We start from the raw sequence: 24,074 nt of genomic DNA on the forward strand, positions 1-24,074 counted from the left end.
ATAGTGCTACTATTTGCAAAAACAAGTCTTATTTCTCTCTAAGCAGCAGCAGTGCTTCATAGATGCTTGGCTCTTTTCCTAAGTAGCAGTTTATTCTGGGATGTAGAGGAAGCGACAGGCAGAAATGCAGACCCTTGCTCTAGGGAACACACTTTAACTCTTCCCTGGTTGGTGCCCTTGGCCAAACTGCAAACCAGTCGGGTAAAGGAGATGCACTCTGGAGTTAGGTGGGACAACAGTTACCTCGCTAGAGAGCAGCGTCAAAAACTGTTCAAACCTCTAGACCAAATGAGTAATTACAAGAGTAAACGTGCCCCCCCTCCCATGTTCTGACGTTCCTTATCATTTATAAATGACAGTCGGGAATAGTGCACCAACACCACAGTATCCCTCTCTCTTTTATAGCTTTATGCTATAATATCGAACATCAGGTAAGTTGCTTTCTGTGGCATGGTTTTCAATATTTAAAGACTCACTTTTAAAACCAGGTCGGTTGGGTATTTACTGGGCACAGTGTGTGTGCCTGGAACAGTTGTCAGGTTGTTTACAAGCAAGCTAGTGTTGCTTTTCTAGGATATTTCAGTATAGTTCATGTCAATAGAGCTCTGCAAATCGTGAACTCCCCCAGGGGAGGGCAGAAAGGATGAAGTGGAAAGGCCAGGACAGATGGCTTTTCAGTGTCAGATACATTTGGAAAAAGCAGTGTTTCTATTTTCTATCTTGATTTACATGCTGCATGCATGCACCCTGAACGGGCTCTGACTTCATGCCTTTAACCTGCCTTTTCATATCTCCCCGTTTACACAGACATCTAGCATACAGTAGGTCCTCAAAATACCATCAACTCCCTACCTACACGTCCACTGTGAAGATCATCGAGACAAAATAAAAATGACCAGACATGATCTGCAAGGATGCCTTCTGTCTTTTGTAAGCAGGCGTTTAATAGTGGTGGCGTACTGCTTTAAGAAATACACACTTACATGTGAGGCTCTCTGTTTAACTAACATATTTCTATGAGGAGTCTCATCAGTATCTTTCCTTATAAGTTACATTCCTGATCTTTTTTTTTTTTTTTTTTTTTTTTTTTTTTTTTTTTTTTTTTTTTGAGACAGGGTTTCTCTATATAGCCCTGGGCTGTCCTGGAACTCACTCTGTAGACCAGGCTGGCCTCGAACTCAGAGATCCACCTGCCTCTGCTTCCCGAGTGCTGGGATGGGATTAAAGGCGTGCGCCACCACACCCAGATTCTTCTTTTTTTTTTTTTTTTTTTTTTTTTTTAGGTTCTTGATCTTAACAGAGCTGATTTTCTTGTATCCATGTAGGGAACGCAGTCTCATGGTCTTTGTGCCCCACCTACCTTTATATGAAACCACTGCTTAATTCATAAAGGATCTCAGTTTTTCCTTCATCCATCAGTCACATAAATATTCTCCCATTGCATTCTACCCCAAGCATAACGGCCTCTGACACCCATAGTACAGCTTTCTACACTGAGCACTGGAACTGGAAAAGGACTTGAGTGTAAGCCCAGGTTTTCCTGGCCACTCCATTTCCCATGGCTACACTGCCTAGCTTGCCTCTGACCCCAGCTTCTTGCTCTCTTCCTGACTTAATCTGTAACATTGGACCAGCCTTCATCTCTTATTTAATTCATTAGTTTTTATACAAAATTTCACTAAGATGTTTTAGTCAGTGAAAAATAATAGATAACTTTACTTACAAGAACTTTATTATATTGTTTCTGAGTTCTTGCTAATTCTGGATATTGCCTTGAGATTCTTAATTTTTCCTCCTCTTAATAGAGCTCTGAGGGGCCAGGATTTCTAATTGAAGAAGAAAATGAAGCATATACAAGTTAAGTTGCTTGTCTTATCTCACCTAGCTATCGTGTAAGTGAAACTGAGACGCCAATACAGCTCCTACTATTTCACAGCATGTAGTTCGCCATGTTGCATTGAGAGAAAGGAAGAAAGGAAGGAAGGAGGGAAGGAAGGAAGGCAGGCAGGCAAGGAGGGAGGAAGGAAAGGGGGAGGGAAGGAGGAAGCAGAGAGATTCATTGTAGAATTTAAAAATGATAGTCATTATTTCTTTGTTCATTTAAAAAGTAGCACTGTTGCAGCCTTCGGGATAGGGAAAGAATGAGTCTTAGCAGCTACATATCCAACAGAGGGCTAATGTCCAAAATATATAAAGAACTAAAAAAAAAAAAAAAACCCAAAATAACCCAATTAAAAATGGGGCACAGATCAACACAAAGAATTCTCAAAAGAGGGAACTCCAATGGCTGACAAACACGTAAAGAAATGTCCGACACCCTTAGTCATCAGGGAAATACAGAGAAAAACTACTTAGAGATTTCATCTGACACCTACCAAACTGTCTGAGGTCAATAAATGCCACTGAGAATATGGAGTAATTGTTGGTGGGAGTGCAAACTTGGACAGCCACTGATGAAATCAGTGTGGGGGTTCCTTAGGAAACTGGGAAGAGATCCACCTCGAGAACCAGCTATACCACCCTTGGGCACCTAACCACAGGATGCTTCATCCCACCACAGACATACTTGCTCAGCCGTGGTCATTGCTGCTTCCTTCATGATAGCCAGAACTTAGAAACAACCTACATGTCCCTCAACAGAAAGAAAAATACATTTTAAAAAATGGTACATTTACACAATGGAATATTACTCAGCTATTTAAAAGGAAGAAATCATGAAATTCACAAATAAATGGGTGGAACTAGGGAAAAAAAAACCATCCTGAGTGAGGTAACTCAGCCCCCAAAAAGACAAATATGGTATGTATTTGTTTATATGTGGATATTAGCTATTACCTCAATGATAAGCACGCTACAGTCCATAGCATCACAGAGGTTAGAGATAATTTGAGGGACAGGTGTGTCCCCAGGAAAAGGAAATGTACTAGATAATTGTGGATGGACAAGGTGGAGAACGGGAACAAAAGAATCAAACAGGTGAAGGAGAGAGAAGATGGGGGACATAGGAGGGAATACAGAGAGAGAGACAGTTAAAATTGAGGGCCATCAGAGGGGTAATATGGAGACCTAACACCGTAGAAGCTTCCTAAAATAGAGGCATGTATAAAGATGATCTAAATAAAATCACCAAATAACAGGTGAGACAGACCCCCAACTGGACATCTCTTGTCACCAGAACAAGTGTTCAGTACCAGGATTGGGTTATACCTAATTGAGTTGTTGGCAAAAGTGATACCATGGGAACCCCCAAACAGCCCAGGCTGTTGCGAAGGCTATAGGTTGCTCTCCGTGAACTGAAGGCAAGGTTCTGTGGCTGACACAACCCCTCCACAGCTTACTGAGCACAGGGGAGTCAAGCTGGTGCCTACACAGAACCTTCCCCCTTTCAGGAAGGTGCTCTGCATGCTACCAAGTGAGAAACGCAAACACCAACCACGCAGCCCCAATCCCTTCGATCTACAACAGCGACCTTCATGGGAGACACAGTAAGGGCAATAGAGGCAGTTGTGGGGGTAACCAGCCAATACCTGATTTGACTTAAAGGCCATTCCAGAGATGAAACTCATACTCTAAATGGCTTTGGTGACCATGAACCTGCCTGCATAGTCCAGGGTCCTAGGTTAGAACCAAACACTAATGTTCTTTAAAAAAAAAAAAGGGGGGGGTACCTATAAAATGACTGCTAATGGCATTCTGCTAAACTCCCAGGTCCCTCCCTTGCCCGGTCATCACCAGAGTCATCATCATTCCTCCTGCAGCAGATGGGGACAAAGACAGACAACCACAGCCTGACCCTGTGCAGAAAGTGAGCGGCCATTCTTGGATTAGAATATATAAACTTAAGTTTTAATTTAATGATACTAAGTAGCCACTCCTTGTAGAAAAATTAAAGCGAAATTATTTCAAATAACTTACGCTCCCCAAGCTCAAATTGGCTTCCTTAATAACATACATTTGATTATCTTCTCTATTTCTCCCTAAGATAAAATCGCCTACCCACACCCCCTGGTCAGGCTTAAGGTTCTAATAATATTTTTGTCATAGTTTTATGTGTTTTCATCTTGTGTGTTGGCTCGCCATTGGACTAGCATTTCATTCTTTCAATCTCCGTGTTTTCAAAGTATAACCTATTCATACTGGCTCAATCAATTACTTTAAACAATCCGTACGCACATCCCCCTGTTTTTTTTTTTAATTATCTCCTAAAGAGCACACATGACTTTTCTACATCAAACATGTATCAGACATAATAAATGATAAACCCACAGTTCAAATTTATTGGCAAATAAAAATAAAAATAAAAGCCACTTGAAAAACATGCATGTAAAAACAGTAGCACTGTTCATGCGGGAAAACAATTTAGTGTCGGTGCATAGTCTTGTGATGCCTTTCTCTGAAATATATGTATATATTATATATACATATACATATAATATATATATATATATATGAAAGTGCTCTGTACAGTGGAAGTCTTAGGCAAATACAGATTGTAATTATAATTATGGTAAGGAATTTGAAGCACCTTTATTATAACCCTGCTAATTGTCATGGACTTTAAATCCTACGTACAAGTATGTCATGCCAATTTAAAAATTACTATTTTAAATGCACAAAGGCATTGTTAATTCTGGATAAGGCCTGTAACAAGGCAAAGAATTGATTTATAATATGACTAATTCCCTAACTGTGGTTCGAGTCTTTATTTTATAATCATTAGACCTTCTCAAAGGAATGCATTCTTAAACAATGCTGACTGATACCTCTAATTGCTTAAAACATTTTTTTTAAAGTCATCATGGAAAAAAAAAACTTCTAACTTATTTTTGAGAATTGAAGCCATCATTACTAGAGCTATACAACACAGAATCTCTGTGTCATTATCAATTTAAAGCCTGAAGTATTTTCCCTTTACACTGATGAAAATGGACAACCAGACAGTTCATTAGAAAAAAAAAAATGTGTCCATCTGTAAATCATTCCCTATTCACGTAGTCACAAAACATACTAATTTTATAGTATTCAAGTTTGGAAGCTCTCGGGGACATCTATGTTACCTAATATTCTCCATCTCCTCTTATTTATTGTCAAATAAGGTAACATCTGATTCCATTAAGATATTATTTTCTGTCTTCTTTACAGAGAACAATGGAAACTTTAAGATATTCTTTGGCAGTCGATTCTTAGTACAGGACAGTCTTCAGCTTACAGATTCCTTATATATCCTTTAAGCCTAGGCCTATTAACCCCTTGTTTTAACTTTCTGGAAATGCTATCATTGCTTCATACAAAGTTTGAAATATAGTATGCATGTATCTGTAAACAGAAGCACACATAAGCACTGTGACAGTTAAAAAAGAAAACATTTTTTTTAATCCCAAAGTTGACTATTTAGTTACATTTTCTTCTGTAGATTATATTCTTGACTGGGAAATAATATTCATTAATGACTGTAATAGCAATAAGGGGCAGAATTTATGTGGATAAACATTGGAAAGCAACTGAATGAACATTAAAATAAGGATCATAAGTAGTTGCCTTAGAGAGATAGTCAATAATTTGCCAGGCCAAATAAATGATACGGTCAGCTTCTATAACTCTGAGTTCTACATGCATGGATTTAAACAATGAAAGTTTAAAATACGCAAAAATTTGTGACTTCACTAAACATGTACAGGATTATTTTTTGTCATTCCTTATTCAATAGGGTATAACATGACAAACCTATAGTCAATATTGTATTAAAGAGGAAAGACTTAAAGCAATTCCTGTAGAATTAATAAATCAAAGATAATCACTGTTGCCACTCTTATTTAATACAGTATTTGAAGTCTCAGCCAGAGCAATAAGCTAAGGAAATGTAATTAAAGAAGTACAAAGCAGTAAGGATAAAGTAGAATTATTCTTATTTCCAGATAATATGATCCTATACCAGGAATAGTCTACCAAACCTTAAATCTGATTACACTTGTAATAAGGTGGCAAACCACAAAGGCAACATAAATGCAGTTGTTTTCCATCCTACAAGTCATAAATAGGTTTGGAAAGAAATTAACTTAGATTAAAAAAAAAAAAGACACGAGGCAGGAAGCAGGGTCTGAGTGGGTGAAAGACTTTGACAATGAAAACTTTAAAATACTGATAAAGTCATAGAGGACTTGAGAAGATAGACAAACCTCTTATACTCATGGGTCAGAAAAAAAAATTGTGGAAAACAATTGCCAAGACAATAACCCAGATTTGATGCAATTCCCATCAAAATTCAAACATTGTCACAGAATTAGACATCATGAGACACAATTTCACATTATACTAGAGACTCACAGTAACAAACCAGCATGATACTAGCATGAACTGAACATATGTATCAGGGGAATATAACAGAGGACCTAGAGATAGTCTTGCATAGCTACAGCCATCTAATTTTTCAAAAAACAATGATGAAAACATATCGGAGGAACGGACATCCTTCTAACTAGTGATTCTGGGAAAACTGGATACGCACACAGAGACTCATGCAACTAAATTTCAGTCACTCACCCTGTATAAAAATCAAAGTTTACCAAAGACTTTAAAGAGATACCTGAAACTCCCAAATACTAGAGGAGAATTTAGGGAAAACATTTTAAGCTAAAACCATAGTGACTATCTCTTCTAATGCCAGAAGGTGCTGTGCAGGCTCTTCTAAGGAGAAGAGTGTGTTTGTGGCCTTACCCAACCTGGACCCTGCATGCTATAACATCCCAGGCAAGGTGTGCTCACTGGTGCGACTGTAAATGTTACAAAGAGTAACCAACTGCATTCTGACTGCATTTGAAGCCTCCCCCACAGGAAAGAATCCATTCCTAAAACTGTAGCCAAAACCAAGACTAAGGAGGTTATGGGCTAGAAAAAAAGAACCCACTCTCATTGTTTTACTGAATGATAATATTGTCAAACAGTCTTCTAGATATTTATGATTATACCCATAAGTTAGGACTATTATCAATTTTGGTCAGTGGAACTTCTTTTTTTTGCAGTGGACAGCAGTTTGTGAAGAGAGTCATAACTGGTCAAAGAGCCAAGAAATAAAACTTGACTCTGTGTTCATTCCTGAATGGGATATCTGTATTAACCTCCCACCCAGGGCTCAGGAAATATCACAAAAGATGGGGAAGAGAGTAAGAAGGAGAAGGGGGGTGGGGAAGGAGTGCCATGAGAAGCTGTGTTCTGGAGCTGGTGTAACAGTGCACTCAGGGACTCATCAAGCCAGTCAGCACTCCATCCTGGGTGGAGGAGGTGCTCACAGGACCCCAGCACTACCTGAAGAGCTAGTGCCAGTTGATGGCCGATGCAACTGTGATCCATGGTAGGCTGCCCATGCCCTGATGGAAGCCTCAGATCCCTGTACTTGTTGGCAGTACTAAAGGACTCAATGAGTTACACTAACAAGAAAGAACAGGAAGGTGAGAGGGGCGACATGTTGGGAGGTGTCGGGAAGGATGAGTGAGCGTGGATACAATCGAGATACACTATAAACATGGGTGAAATTGCCAACAGAATAAAGACATCCAGCAGTTACAGACGTAGGCAGGGACTTCATTAACAAGATTCCATTAGTTCAAGAAATAATTGCAAGTATTGACATCTAAGCTTATAGAAATTAAAAGACTTCTGCAAGCCAGGCGTGGTGGCACACGCCTTTAATTCCAGCACTCGGGAGGCAGAGGCAGGCAGATTTCTGAGTTCGAGGCCAGCCTGGTCTACAAAGTGAGTTCCAGGACAGCCAGGGCTATACAGAGAAACCCTGTCTCAAAAAAAAAAAAAAAAAAAAAAAGAAAGAAAGAAAGAAAGAAAGAAAGAAAGAAAGAAAGAAAGAAAGAAAGAAAGACTTCTGCAAACCAATGGGGGTGGCGGAAAATCAACAGAATGGAGAGACAGTATTGCCAGCTATTCATCTGATAGGATATTAACATTAAAAATACATAAAGCGGGCTGGAGAGATGGCTCAGCGGTTAAGAGCACTGACGGTTCTTCCAAAGGTCCCGAGTTCAATTCCCAGCAATCACATGGTGGCTTACAACCATCTGTAATGGGATCCAATGCCCTCTTCTGGTGTGTCTGAAGATAGCTACATTGTACTAACATATATAAAATAAATAAATAAATATTTCTTAAAAGTACATAAAGAACTAAAAGAATTAACACCAAAAGAGAATTAGCCAACCAATAAGCAGGAAAATACTCAGAACCCACTTCCTAAAGGAAGTGCAATACATACTGGGAAATTTTCCAGCACTTGTAGCAATGAGGGAAATGAAAACCAAAGGTTACTGAGGTCCCATCTCACTCAAGTCGTGATGGCCTTCATCAAGAAAGTAAGTAACGCCAAGTACTGGTACAGACTAGTGTGTAAAAGTAGCGCTTATATGCCATCGACAGAACTATAAATTATCTAGCCAGTTTGTAAATCAGTAAGGGAATTCCAAAAAAGAAAAAAGCTAAAACTAGAGCTTATATGATCCAAATTTAGCACTCCAGAGTATATGCCTCCCAATAATTAAAGTCAGCATATCATTAAAATGCAGCACCCCCATGGCTATCACTGTTCTGTGTATAACAAAGGTGTGGAATCAACTTAAGTGCATTGCAACAGATGACTTTTAAAACTCAGCACGCACAGGCATACACACATGTGTGCATGCACACATACGCACATGCATACACAAGCCCCATTCACCACAGAAAAGCGTAAAACCATTTTATCTGCTGAAACAATGATGGTATTAGAAATCATCACATTAAACAAAATCAGCCAGACTCAGTCAGACAAGCGTCCCATGTCTTTGCTAGTGTGTTGAACGTAAAGACAAAAAGGCATGAACGTAGACGTAGAAAGTGGGTCAGGGGGTGGAGCAGGGGTAAAAGAGAATGATGTGGGCTGGATATTGATACCACAGTATATGCACGACAATGTCATAATGATTCTTATCATCTTATACAATCAACATGCTTTAAAAAGGGAGGGAGAGAGAGGGAGAAAGGAAGGAAGGAAGGAAGGAAGGAAGGAAGGAAGGAAGGAAGGAAGGAAGGAAGGGAGAAAGGAAAAGAGGAAGGGAAGAAAGGAGGGAATGAAAGAAGAATGGGGTCAGAGAGGGCTGAAGGAAGGAAAAGGATGGAAGGCAGGAAGCCAGAAGGCAGGAAGCAGACCTATAGCTAACCAGATGCTTGAGTTACTATATAAGGTCTTTTAAATGGCACCAGGGTGTCATTTCGAAAAACACAATATGTCTTAAAGATGAGAGAGTGTATGGTTATGAAGTGTTGAGTGGATATTCTAGAATTAAAAACTACAGTAACATAAATTGAATCACTGGAAATAGATGAAGAAAGGATCATTGAGCTTATTAATAGAGCAATAAAAATATTCAAGCCAAAGCATGAGTAATGGAAGGATGCATAACAAAAAAACATAAGATCTATAAAGTACACAAAGCTCCTAACACGTGCATGTTTGGAATCTTACAAGTAAAAAAGAGACTCCTGTAGAGTCCATATTCAAATTGATAATGATAAACAATTATATAGTGGAGGAAAGATCTCCATCTGTAAAAATCCTATGTGCAATAAACAAACAAAAGCACAACTAGTTACATCAATAAAACTACCAAAGATAAACAATGGAGAGAAAATTCTTAAGCAGAGGCAGAGACAGATGTATTACCCCAAAGTCAGCAATACAACCGACAGCCTACTTCTGCAGAGCAATGATGTGCCTAAGAGACAATGGAACGCCATCTTTTAAAGGGCAGAAGGAGGATAGCTACCACTGTAGAACTCTGCACTCTTGGAAAACATCCTTCAGAACTGGAGGTGAGACAACTTTAAAGACAAACAGAAAGTAGAGCAACTTACCAAAATAGATCTGACTTAAATACGATTATAAGTTGTCAGGGAGAAAAGGCAATTTCAGGAGGAAATATGAATATAAAGAAAGAAACAAAACACACGCATGTCGATGAGACTCAGTTAATCTTAGCCGCATAATGGAAGACCATAGTCTCTTATGAAGTTAAAAATAGCTGAGCTGTAAAGTGCTTGTCAGTAATAACACAAAAAGTGGGGAAAGGTGAACCGGACACTGCCTAGGGTGCAATTGGTTTTTTGGTGTGTTCTGAAAGTACAAGTTGACCACAGGCTGCAATAGATGATGCATGCTATATTTAGAGTGACATTTAACATGTTACTGTCACACTAGGAAAAACAATTAAACAAAAAATCCGCATTCTCCTTTCTTATTTCTTATTTGGTCCTGAGGATCAAATCTAAAGCTTCCTCCAGTACTACAAAAGCTGGTCTTGGTGGTACACTCCTCTAATCCCAGTATCAAGAAAGAAGCGATGGGAGGCTCAGGAGTCCCAGGTCATCCCCAGCTATGCAGAGTTCAAGGCCAACCTCTGCTTTATGAGACTCTGTATTAGTTTTTTTTAAATAAACAAAATCTCACATATACTAGCGGATTTTAGGGTCACTGAACCACACCCCTAGGCTGTGAAAAAGAAATATTGATCCTAAATAATGCAAAAAAAAATAATGGAAGGACATAAATATGATCGAGTAAACAGAAGAAATGATAAGGTAATTTGTATTAAATATAAATGAATGCAGTGTACCAATCAAAAGGCATAATTGTCTGACTGGATAAAAGATCCATTTAGCAAAGAGTATAACTAATGAAAAGAAATGATCATTTTTAAAATCCAGCTATATCAGAATATAATACAACTATATTAGCCTTTAAAAATAGACTTGAAGACAAGAAATAATAACAGTATAGTTAGCACTGTTAACCCAAGAAAGGAAACAATCACTTGAAATCTATGGGTATTTACTTTTTAAAAATAGCATTAAAACATATAAAACAAAACTGAAAAACTAAAAAACTAAACATCATATACAGATTCACATTGTATTGAGAGCCTTCAGCAAATCTTTTTGGTAGCCAAAAGAAAAATTATCACTAATGTAGGTGAGCTGGCATGGCTCCTGACGTAAACTGTCTATAACCCAGCAATCACAAGATAAATTCTTTCCACTAAATATTTACCCATAAGCTAGTGTCAAGATTAATGAAAAGATTGAAATTGTTCAGGGAGTCTTGTGACCACAGAGATCTGGAAAGTTATTTTAAGACACCAGAAATCAATAAATAGGCAAAGGAGTCAGCTAACTTCCACAGGCTAATCCTTGAGCCCCACACAGGTCCCATGACAGGCACACACCACAAACACACACACAGGCCACACATACACACACACACTAATAAGTCTAAAAACTTTTTGAAAAATGTGTGAGGCACAACTAAAGCAATTATTGGAGGTAAGTGGATAGCTTTGTGTATCTATGTTAGAAAAGAAAACTATAACTGATACTGTTATCTAACACTGTACCTTGTAAACATAGAAAAAGGACACGGTTAGTAGAAGTCAAGAGAAAAGCATCAGCAAGATTTGATTCTTTGAAAAGACTAGTGAGATTGTTTTTTTTTTTTTAAATAAATCAATGATGAAAAGGAGAAAATATAAATCATGAATATAGCAAATGAAAGAATAACGTCTCTGAAGTTTTCATGAATGAAAAACAATTGCATACCATGACATTATAATAAACATTATCCCAATTGTCTTGATAACTAAGATAAAATAACCAATTGGGGATGGGGGTCCATAGCTTACCAAAATTGACAAAAGAAATAAAAAATATATATAGTCCTAGACACTTTTTTAAAAAATGAGTTAGTAATTAAGATTGTCTGGGCCTAATAGCTACATTGGTGAATTGCATCCAATATTTAAAGAGAACTCCTAACAATCTTACTCGAAGTTTCAGAATATACTGGAGAAGGAATTCTCACCAACCCATTTTACGAAGCCAGCAGTACCCTGGTAACAGTACCAAAATCATTACAAGAAAAATCATATACTAATATCTCTCATTCGCATTGATTTACAAATCCTTAACGAAATGCTAACAAGTCATGCATCATACTATGTAAAGGATAAGTACATCGTAGCAAAGTGACATTTGTCCTAGGATTGCAGGGCTCGTTTAACAGTGAAAATCAATCATCATAATTTGCTGTGCTAACAGCTTTATTTAAGCTCTTACTTGTTTCAGTGGAAGCAAGATCATTTCACAAAGCTTAGCAATCACTCGTGATTTAAAAAGGGAAAAAAAAAAACAACACTCTTGGTGACGAGGAACACAAGGAAACCCAACGTAGAGCATGTGTCTTAGTGGCGAGAAATGAAAGCCTACAGTAAGTCATCAAACAAGCAATGGTGTCCCCTAACACCGGAAACAAAGCAAGCGTTCTCGCCCCCCCCACACACACACCCATTCAGTTTCTGCAGAGTTGAGCTGCATGGCCTCATTCATGAGGTAAGCTAAATGAGAAAGAACGAATGTGTGTGATTGCTGGGAATGAAGATAACAGCCGTGCAGAGATGGATGGATTGTGTTTACAGAAAATTATAAGGAATCTGTAAAAACTATAATTTGCATTTTTAAAAGTATGCTAATATATTAAAATCTGAGCAAGCTATTACCATCTGGGAAGCTGAACAGGAAGTCAGTAGCAGTCATTACAGATTTGTGAATAAGGTTTATGAAGAGTCTGGGGGTGAAAGAGACTATCCCTTTATGAATTATTTAGGTATGGATAACTGAACATAGTTAATGTCCTTACTATTTTGAGTAGAACTTCTTTTTTTAAGACTGACTTGGTCAGCGCCTTATCAGTGGGATCAAATGTTGACCATGTCTCAGTCCTGTGCCCTTCTCACAAACTAGGGTAGAACTCTTATCAGACCACAGATGTCACCAACATGACTGGCATATATATTCATTTGAGAGGAGTAAAGTAAATACCACATAAATGATCTGCAGTCGGAAGTCAGACTGAAGCTCATACCCACGTATGCCAGGGCAGCATTTACTCTATGTGCCTAGTTAATCTTTCTCACGATACCTTGTATAGCTAAGAAGTAAACATTTCCCTTTTCTTTTAACTCTCTCAAATACTAAACGATACACCAAAATAGCAACAATAGCAATAACAAAATTTACCATGTATTTAAGATGTGTTATTTACAGACTCTGCACCAAGTCCTTTACGTGCATTATTTCCAAATTTAACACCCACAATTCTGGCAATGGAGAAATAAGAGGTTAGAGGCTAGAATAATTAAGATTAAATAGAAATTTTCCAAAGAGCCTTAATTCTCCATTCTTTGTACTTTGCTATACTGTAACAACACTTACATGCCATGATAGCTGAAGAGTGTGTGTGTGTGTGTGTGTGTGTGTGTGTGTGTGTGTGTGTGTGTGTGTGTGTGTGTGATGGAAATTATGGAGATTGTAGGTGAAAAATCACAATTTATAACATAATTACAATTGGACCTGTTCTAGGCCAGCCTTAAGTAGAAAAGTTGTGCAGATATACAGATCAAATTTAGACTTTGTTCAGATAATTTAAACAAAAGATATAAATTTAACCCGTTTATCAAAGTACTTTGGACTATCCACCTGGCCAAGAAAATCAACAAAATCTTCCATCTAACTTCTTGCTTCACCCTCTGCTACCCCTTTGAAACCTGAGAAGTGGTACAAATATGTTACTAGCTCTGAATCCACCCAACAGACTCAGTCGCTGTCTGCCTACCTCTGTCTATCGTAAACATGCACTGAATGGAGACTCCTAATGCCAGCACTCCGAAATGTCAGAGAAGCCCAGAAGACATCATTACCCTGAGAACCAACCAGCACCGCAATTATCAGGCCTCCTTAAGCAGCGGATGATGCCGTCTGCTCTTTAGCAACGCACTCTTCGATAGCACCAAGATATTCCTTCTTCCACAAATACCTGGACCAGGAGGCAATCTACTGCATCCCAAAGGAGTAGCTGTGCTTTTGGCTTCTGGGCTGAAGACCACTGAGGGGGTAGGGGGGTAGGCACCGAGCCGCTGCTGCTGTTGCCGCTTTCCTCTGCCTCAGACCTACAAGGGCCCGCTCAGTGTTCATCTTGGTGAACCCTGATGGCTCTCTGGATCTGGAGCCCACACCTGGGACCAGTGGAGCAAAGATGGCTTCTGACAGCTTCCTGTGCTACCAAAAGCCTCGCAGTGGCTGAGTAGCCTCCTCTTCGTGGGTTCTCTCTTCTCCCCTCCCTTCCACATCCAAGCCCTTGTTTAGTCCCAGGTTCCATTAGAAATGCTATTTGGGCAGCAAATTTCACAGATTGGATCCATCTCAATGCTCTCATGCAAAGAAGGCACATCTGTCTGACTCTTCGTTTAAACTAAGGGGAAAAAAAAAATCAAAATACCAAAATGCCGTAGCCGCTCAGAGCTGTCTCCTAATGAACCTGTTTGTCCCATGAGCTGTAGTGAGGCGCTTGTCCTCGGTAAGAATTCTTTGTGCATATTAATATTATGCATGTTTTCCATGTGACTCCTCACTTGCCCTCACCCCATCCTTTGAATTCATTTAAATAAAAATAATTTATGTGGACATTCCTTCAGTCAGGATTTTCTCTTTCTCTTTCTTAAAGACATCCATAACACTCAGTTGATGCTTTGCATCCAAACCAAGTCGTTATGCCTTTGCATGTCATTAGAGCTTTATAAAGAACAACAGCGACATCTGCATGTGCCGAGGTGCCAGGAGATAGGAGAAAAAAAATACCGAAAACAAAACTCCACACTAGCTTGGAGGCTCTTTCTCCCCAGCAGCGCCTGCCACCACTGTGGATAGGAGTAATTGTACAGTGTAATCACATCATGTCTCATCTGAATATTCATAGCAGAGACAAAGCTTTGGAGGATAAGGGAGGAGTGGAGATAATTTAAATATAAGCCAGTGTCTCATTTCCAAATCAAGTTGTGCAGTTATGCCGTGCACCAGGATTCAATATTAAACCAACACCGTTTCACAGTTCGAAAATAGGACACGAAGAAGACGGAAGGGGCATGGTAAAGAAAGAGCGGTATTACATTCTCCTTCTTGGCTACGGACAAAACAAAAATGGACGGCAACAGAATAAAAAATCGTTAAAGTGATATTTGAAGAGTCACCAACAGTGGCTAACCAGCTGCTGGTTTACCAAGAATGAAATAGCCTATTGAGGGAACTTTAAAAGCCCTCAATTAATATGTTGAGCATGTATAAGATCCACAAAGAACTCACTGTATTTCCCACTTCCCCCCAGACATCCCCAGTACTCACAACTCCCCGAACCACCACCTTTCTTTTCTGTCAGGTGTGGGGTGGGGGAAAGATCAGAGCTACACAATAACTGGTTAACCTCTTCAAAACTGCGACAGCACCGGTCTTCACAATTAAAGGACAAAAACAAACACAAATAAAAAGGGTGACTTCATTAATGAGGGGATAAATTACCAATGACTTCTTCACTCTCTTTAGCTTATTACCCCCCAAACAAAACAAATATAATCCACATGTTAAAATCTCTTGTCTTCTTTCTTTGTTTTTGGTATGACGTTCTTTATTATGATTTTTTTTAAGTGTTGGTATTTGTAGAAGCTCCTGCCACTGTGTTCCCCAAAGAGCTACTAGTCTCAGCCCACTGGAGTTTATATTCCTTTAATTGTCTAGTGCAGGGACATTGCTGCCGATCTTAAAAATATACCGCTCTGCAGGAATTAGAGGAATCCAAGGTTGTATCCAACTTCAAAGGTTTCCAAGTCATAATGATTTTAGAAAGGCAGAAGACACATCATGGAAGGAACAAGCCCCCGTTTGAAGATAAGCATCATAGGGAATCTCTTTTTCCTTCCCTGTCTTCCCAACTTTGTGCTCCTCTCGGCTCTGGGTGCCCCCTCGCTAACGTAGTTTAATGATATGCAAATGAAATATGCATAAAACCATCCTACTGTATGATGATTAAACACTGGAGACATTAACAGCGGAGGCTTTACTCTGTATAATAATCCTTCCCGACCATCCACTTCGATTGCGGAGTTATGGAAACCCATAGCAGTTGGCAGAGAGAGGGGAAAGAGAGAAGGAAGAAGAGATGCAGGGGCACATCTCCCACTCGGTGCTTCTCCCACTCCCAAGGAGCTCCCCCAACCTTTGTACTGCACTAGTGCTGTCTTTTGTAATCCATCCATGCAGTCGCACCAGAGCGATTAACGGGGGGAAAAAACCTCTTTTCTCTTAATGTTTCAAAGCTCATTAGCCAAACGATTATTCCTCATTAACAGCGAAAGCTTATTCATTAAAAGGAAGGATATGCCCAAAAGATGCCAGCGCAGTTAATCCTGAGTCCCGTAACTGGACTGTAAATCCCAAACTACTTGTATATTCCATGCGAAAGGGGCACGCGCCAATCCACAATTAAAAGAAAAAAAAAAAAAGAAAAAGAACAAAAATGAAAACAGTTTGTGTGTTTTGTAAAATCCACAAGAGCAGCAATTAATATTCCCATTGAATTGACTTTAATTTTTGTGTGTGTGTCTCCCTTTTGTTTCCAGCGCCTGCCCCTGGCTCAGCGCCCGGTGCCAACAGAACACCTTCAGGATTCACAGCAACGCAGAAACCGTGAGTACCAGCCGCTTCCCTCAGACCCTTTTGCAGGATGTCTTTTTTTTTTTTTTTTTTCCTTAAGCACCTAAAACATAGAGACAAGGCTCTTTTCCCTTCTGCTCCTCAGCATCATGCCACCAGGGTTTGCCTGGTAGCCCCTTCCAAATCTCTCTGCCTTCAAGTTTGTACTTGTGTGTGTGGCATCCCTCCTCCTCCTCCTCCTCCTCCTCCTCCTCCTCCTCCTCCACTCCCATAGTGGATCTTGTAAAGGGGCTTCAGACGACCCCATTCATCTCCCCGGTGATAGCAGCGAATGTAGATAAATCTCTGGCTGCCTGCTTGCTGCTCCAGTATGATTTTTATTTTGTCTTCTGTGTGTACCTGGGTTAGAGAGTGGGATGCATACACACACACATACAAGTACATACTCAGATCTCCCAGTCTTTCCTCTGCCATCCTCTCCCACTTCTCAGACATGCATACACCACCCCACACACGTGTAAGTGCAAACCATATACACCTATATACGTACCCATACCTATAGCATGAAAATATATACATAGCTAAGCATTCAGTTTGTCAGAGAGTCTGTGTATTTGTATACACGCAGAGCCTTACACACATCTCTATATGCACTCGATGGTTGCCTGTTTTCACGTCTACCCATCTAGATAGCTCCTTTTAAACATTCCCTCTTTTCTCTCAGCAGAGGCTGTGTGCCATTTCCATCCAGGATTGGGAAAGCAGTATTCCTTCCTTAGAATTTCTATCTGTAGACCTTTATGTTTCCTTCTCTGCCTTCTTCGGAGCTATAAAATTGGCATCTTTCCCTGAGGTTTTCCGAATGGCAAGTGGTACCGGCTGTGGCATGCATTCATGCCGATTCCTCAGGCATTTCTCTTCCGATGTCTGCCTTTCCTCTTTGTTGTTGACTTGGCTGAACGGTGTGTTGTTGTTGTTGTTTTTTTAAGTTAATTATAAACGAAGTTGAGTAGCAAATAAGCCAGTAGCTTGCCCTCTCAAAAAAAAATTAATGAAAAAACAAAAATAGCCCACACAAGTGCCTTCTGCTGCAACAGATGCCCACATCACCCTTGGCATGGGCAACGGACAAACAGTTTGGGTGGTTGATGATTTTCTCTGACTGTCGCTGTATCTGTTGTTTGTTTTCCTTGTTTCTTTTTGATTTTTCAAGATGTCCAGGACCCCGGCCTCTGCTTGGAACGGAATGGTGTCATGGCGGAGACAACGGCCTTTGTCTTGCTGGGTGTGAAAACATCCGCCGTGCTGGCTCTTCCACTGCGGCAGAATCAAGTTTAAATGAAAAAAGTGATTAAAGTCAGCTTTGTGCTTCTTTGGTGTGGAAGACCCCAAAACCCCAAGTAGCCGATTCCCAGGGTCCAAGGAAGGGCTCATAGTTGGAGCAGCCTGGGCTGTAATCCTGGCACTTGCGCCTTGCGTTGCTGCTTGCTGTTCGCTCCTGGGGGTCTGGATAATCTCCCTTGGCTTTACCGCACTGTCTGGCCCGCATACAGGGCCCGGTAACATATACCCGCTGCTGCTATCACACGAAACTGTGGCGTTGCCCCTGAATGGATGGCACCGTGCCAACTCTTCTGCCATCCGCCCTTGCAGCTTTTTTTTCTTTTCTCCCGCCCTCCCCTTCTTCTCCTCCTCCCGTCGACTTGACGTTAATTAACACACGGGTTAATTGATTTTAAAAGCCGAAGAATTACAGTTAACTTTTCCCACAGGGTACAGACGCCAGCCGCTTGGCACACTCTGCCTTCCGCACTGGTGCAGGGGGGGCAGGGAAAGCCCGCAGCAAAACTAGCAACTGCTGAGGGAACGTTGTCTGCTTATTGGAGTAGAGCGATAGAAGTCAGCGTGGCACTGCCTCATCCTGTACAGTATATGGAGCCATTATAGATTTTGTCAAATAATCAAACACAACCCCGTCTTTCCTCTTCCCAACTAGACAACCCCTTCAGAAGTTCTTCGAGAGATGAGATAAGCCCCTCCCAAGACCGCTTCTATCCTCCCTAAAATGTTTCTTTTCTAGGAGTAAGAAAATGATGGTGCTTTTGAGATTTTTTTTTTTTGAATTGCTATGTCTCAGTTTCACAAAGGGAAGAGTGGGTACTCCTACCCTACACAGCACAAGTACAGGTTCCATAAAGTTCTTCTCTGTGTCTGTTTTGTTTTGCTTCCACTCCTCTTGGCCAGATGAGGTTATTTTGGGTAATGGATTTCAGTGAGGAAGTACATAGTATAATTAAGAACAAAACTCCTAGCCAGGCTCTTTGTTATTTTGTATGAGTGTGTGTATCTTTGTTGCCCACCCCCTTTCTCAGAGCCTCTGTCCAAAATAAAAGCAGTTTGCTCTTGCTGTTGGGAAGGAGTCGGGCAAGGCTGGGAACCGGTGCTCTCACCTTTTCATGCTTGCCTTCTATTTCATTTTGGGGTTTTTTGTTTTTTGTTTTGTTTTGTTTTGTTTTTTTTAAAGCACACAGCAAGTGAAGCGACAAGAGGAATCCATTATGCAAATCATGTCACTTTGCATAATGTCTCATGACTGGAATATGCAAATGAGCTGTATAATTTATGAGTGCCAGTGTCTGTCTAAAAGTGTTTCACATAATTTACAAAGTGAGCTTGAGACAGAGTGGACGCAGCTCCGTCCAAGTCCTTTGCCAGGAAAAGCTGCCTTTTCCAGTAAATGCCATTCATGCTTCCATTCATGCTTTCAGCAGGAGCTGTGCCAGAGATCCCAAGTGTTCAAGAAAGGCAAAGAACTCTCCTTGCCTAAAAGTTTGCAAGATACTTCAACTCTAGTGGCACAGTCCTTACATTCCAGCACAACGGCTAGATTCCATCTGGGGAAGAAACTGGTAAAGCCAAATGTGGCATTTGTATGTAGGTTTTCTTTTGGGGATGCAGAAATATCTGAGAGGTGTGCATCCCTACTCTCCATGTCTGGGTATAGGGAGGCAGGAGAACACGAGTTTGCATTCCACTTGGCTTTATGTGTTCTGTTCTAGGCAGCATTTTATGAATTATAGGCTCTTAGACATCGGACAGTGATACACAAGGCCTAGCACGTGGTTGTCTTATGAAGATAGACGGTAACCTCAAAGATGCCTTCAAAGGAGAACTTGCTAAAACCTAGGATTGAGTAGGCACATTAGGCAATCACTCTACATCAGCCTTGTTAAAAAGTATTCCTTTGAGAAGTTGACTCAACTCTTTGAGAAGTAGTAATACCTTTAATAATCTGATATAATCTGGTCTTATATTTTCATTATTATTACATAGTCCATAGAGATACCAGGCACTCATGGCAGTGCATATCTAAGGACCTGATCCTTGGCAGGCATGCCAAAAAGACTTCCCGATGAAGATGAGTCCAAGTCAGCTCTTAGAGTTGAAGAGAAATCAAACAAAAACAACAGGGAAGTATTTCTCGCAGAGAAGCATTGATCAGCAAATATATACATTCACTTGCTAGTGTCTGATTTCTTAGATTGTACGTATTTTATACAATTTAGCCCATAATGAAACCTACAATTAACTATTAAAACACTTTCTATATAAGATCCCAAATCACTCAAAACTCATACACTGAATCATCAAAGGTCCCATGTGAAGCATTTCTTCTTTTAATAATCATTTAAGAAAATAACTGAGAGTCTGGAGGGGGAGAAAGCTGTGGTTGGGTTGTAATATATGATAGAAGAAAGAAAGAAAGAAAGAAAGAAAGAAAGAAAGAAAGAAAGAAAGAAAGAAAGAAAGAAAGAAAGAAAGAGAAAGAGAGAGAAAGAGGAAGAAAGAAGGAAAAATAATAGGAAAAATGATATACCCAACAAGAACAGAGCACCGAGCCTTTACGAGCATAATGGAACAATAAGATGTATTGTCCTGTGGTCTACAAAAAAAAAATGAAATCTGGAAATATTCAAGCTGGAAAAAAAAATTATCTGGTTCCTCCCCCCTCCCAAAAATAAGAAATAAAGACAGCTGGACTACAAAGCACTATCAATGCTCCCTGGAAGACCTTGCATGTCAAATCAAATGTTTCTACATGGCATGCATTTGAGAGGCAGTGGGAAATTAGAAAATGTGTTAATGGAATGCAAATGGAAACACATTAAAAATGTCTAAGATGCAGTTATGATGTGCTTGGAGGGAAAAAAGGGGGTTTTTGTGATTTACTTTAGAAGCCTGGAAAGTTTGGGGTCATTAAGTACCCACTTGAGAGGAAAGAAACCTGAACCAAACATAAAAAAGAAAAGTCAGACTTCATCAAAACTGAAAATATTTGCTACTTGAATTGAATAAAATAATGAAAAAAAAATCACATACTGGAGAAAATATTTGCCACTGATGATAAAGTTTTTTTGTTTGTTTGTTTGCTTGTTTTTTGTTTTTTTGTTAAAGCCACAAAAACTAATGAACCTAAACCAGACTGAAAAATGACACAGGAGAAATCTCTCAACAGTAAAAGAGAAATGTAGACTTCAGAATATATACAAGCAGAATGAACTGTCAGGAAAAGACATATGCTGTAAGAAATGTTAAAGACTGCTGTCCAAATAAGTGGGAAGTTACACCATGTAAATAAAAAGCATTGGAAATGATAACTGTCATTGCCAGGTTTCAAAACTTATAATACTCAAATGTATTTAAAGATAAATTAGTCTAAAGAAAAAGTAACAATCATTACTTTTATAACAAATATAACTTGTGATGAAAGCTGTTGAAAAGAAAAATGGAAGAATTCTGCCCTAAAGTTCTCTATGTGGTCTCTAATGAGTTTTAGTTGCATATCCTAAAAACAGAAAGCTTAAGTGACAGCCATGGTTAATAAGCTAAAAGATTTTTAAAAATGGTCACTAAGTATATCCATTTAATAAAGGACTAGGCAATAGACTTAATCTTCATTAATTACATTAAATGTAAATGGCCTAAATATTCTAAATGACAAGATATGGCAGATTGCATAGAAAACCAATATGATCCAAATTAATGCATCTGTCTTTGCATTCTACTTCCTCTTCTCCAGAACCTTCAGTGTTTATTCCCAAACACACTCTGCTACTTCCTACAGAACATTTGAGGCAGATGCTGCCAGAAACTCTGGGCATCAATGTCAGCTCCCTTATTAACAGGCCAAGATTTCCCCATGGCTTTATGCAAGATTTAACAGTAGTTGTTGTTCTGGTGGCTAACAGGTGAAATTATTTAGGTTCTGAAAACAGAAAGCATTTTGTAAGGCATCAGCCTTCCCTGAAGCCTTTGTATGGTCAGAGGCATGGCACAGTCCCTGTCTCCCAAGAAGGAAGAAAAGTCCTTCTCATTGGCCCAAAAGATTTGAAGTAATCTTTTTCAAGCTTAGGGTAGTGGAGATGGCTATAATGAAAGGTCAGCCTTCTCTTAGATGAAGGACACATTTGAGTCTTTAACTGTATACACATAACTGTGTCAAATGACTTTTAATCTTTTCTGTAGGTTGTTGCCTAATCAACCAAACCCACCATTCTCTTTCTTCATTAAATAATTGGTGCTCAGCAGCTGCAGTGGACCATTTCAATGGCCCTAGCACTCTCATCAGCATTACTCTGAAGAGCCAGAGACATTACATGACAAATTCCTTCTCTCCATCTCTCTTATTCACATAGGACTCTGATAGCCAATCAAGCATTCAGCAGTTTTTTTCCAGACTATGCCTCATGTGATCACTCCTAATGAAAACTACCCTACGTATGAACTACTCAATACACAGACACATTTCTTCTTTTAATAATCATTTAAGAAAATAACAGAGTCTGGAGGGTGAGGGAGAGCTGTGGTTGGGTTGTAATATATGAGAGCAGAAAGGAAAGAAAGAAAGAAAGAAAGAAAGAAAGAAAGAAAGAAAGAAAGAAAGAAAGAAAGAAAGAAGGAAAGAAAGAGAGAAAAAGGAAAAGTAATAATAATGATAATAATAATAATAGGGGAAATTATATACCCAACAAGAACAGAGCACCAAGCCTTTACTAGTAGAGTAGAACATTAAGATGTATTGTCCTGAGGTCTACTTCAATAAAACAGAAACCAAAACTTGTTCTTTCTCTAGGGAATTTCTGTAAGGAAGGACATGAAATGGGATGAGACTAAAGTTTTGCAAATATGTAGCTGATAGTAGAAACCTAGCCTCATCTTAAGCGTGTAGAGCATTCAGGAGTGTGTGTTGTCCACCCCCTCCCCAAACAAAAACCCAGCTAGCCTGTTGTACCCCAACTTTCTTCAGCCACTGACTTTGGGCTTCTACTGGTGAGGCTGTACATTCTAGACATTCCAAACAAAATGCCCCCCTTAGGGTAGTATGGTTTTGATCAGCCAATCCCATTTCTCTAAGAGTCAAGTGTAAGATATCACCATGATTCAGCAGTTGAAGGATAGAGTTTGTTCTGCTGAAGATCTGGGTAGAGCCATGGCAGCTACAATAACCATGAACCTAATAAATATGAAAGTATTTCCTATCCTAAAATTAAAATACACCACGATGTGTTCAGTGGAAAGAAAATATACACTCAGCATCTATGTGTAAGATTCTAAAAGGTCTAGTAGAAGTTACTCAACACCTGCGTGTTTTCTGATTCTGTCCATTATTGAAAGAGGTGCTAACATCTTATAAATAGAAACCTTCTCGTCTGCCTTAACTTCTTTTTCATGTATTTCAAGGTTCCGTTCGTAGGCACACACACTTAAAACTGCAGTGCATTGTTACAAAAATGAGCCTGAATCACTGTGAAATATGTTTTCAGTAATACTTGTTTTGAAGTTTACTTTGTATAATGTTAATAGACTAACTGGATAATCATTTCCCTATAATATCTTTCCCCCCTAAAATCCAATATTTCAATGGCAAATTTATTAGAAGCAGCAGCAAGTACATAAGCCAAAAGCTGAAGGTATGGATTTAGGACAGGTGCAAGAGAAAGGTCATAACATGATGTTTGCCTTTCTGTCCTAAGAAATATATTTTTGCATGTGAATGGTCGCAACACAGTTGTCTGTCTGCTTTATTGGTTCATATGTTTTTATAGATGGTTTATAATTGATAATGGAAAAAGCCTTAAGTAAAAAAGTATTCATCATAATATGCATTCAAGAGATTTTTTTCACCAAAACTTAACCACATATGTTGTTAAAAAGAAAATCTCAGATAACCAAAAGGTGATAATTGTTCCAGTTGTATTTTTTTCAGCAACACATAATCATATTAGAGATCAACCATAAAAGTATTTTTACATCTCATGTGAATAGAATATACAATATAATCGAATAAAAAGTATAGAATCAAATATGTACCTGTCAATCTTCACTGACATAAAAAACTTAAGTAGATGCAAGCAAAAGGACAACTCCTCACAGTAAAGTTCTAGTGAGCAAATGGGGGAAGATAATAATAAAATTAGAAAATCACCCGGTAAACATCAGAAAAG

At 39.3% G+C, this 24,074-nt stretch overlaps 2 long non-coding RNA genes across 2 annotated transcripts in view; one reads left to right on the plus strand and one right to left on the minus strand.

The window, feature by feature from the left end:
• Window positions 1-16,424, minus strand: part of 4922502B01Rik (RIKEN cDNA 4922502B01 gene) — a 104,507-nt gene extending 88,083 nt beyond the window's left edge. The window contains exon 1 of the long non-coding RNA NR_151498.1: window positions 15,439-16,424. This is a non-coding gene — a long non-coding RNA (RIKEN cDNA 4922502B01 gene). The remainder of the gene's footprint in view (window positions 1-15,438) is intronic.
• Window positions 1-20,318, plus strand: part of D030068K23Rik (RIKEN cDNA D030068K23 gene) — a 178,418-nt gene extending 158,100 nt beyond the window's left edge. The window contains exons 8-10 of the long non-coding RNA NR_126329.1: window positions 3,709-3,805; window positions 16,536-16,602; window positions 17,783-20,318. This is a non-coding gene — a long non-coding RNA (RIKEN cDNA D030068K23 gene). The remainder of the gene's footprint in view (window positions 1-3,708; window positions 3,806-16,535; window positions 16,603-17,782) is intronic.
• Window positions 20,319-24,074: the final 3,756 nt, after the last annotated feature.

This window comes from Mus musculus, chromosome 8, assembly GCF_000001635.26.
Source record: "Mus musculus strain C57BL/6J chromosome 8, GRCm38.p6 C57BL/6J".
In the NCBI taxonomy this organism is placed as follows: domain Eukaryota; kingdom Metazoa; phylum Chordata; class Mammalia; order Rodentia; family Muridae; genus Mus; species Mus musculus.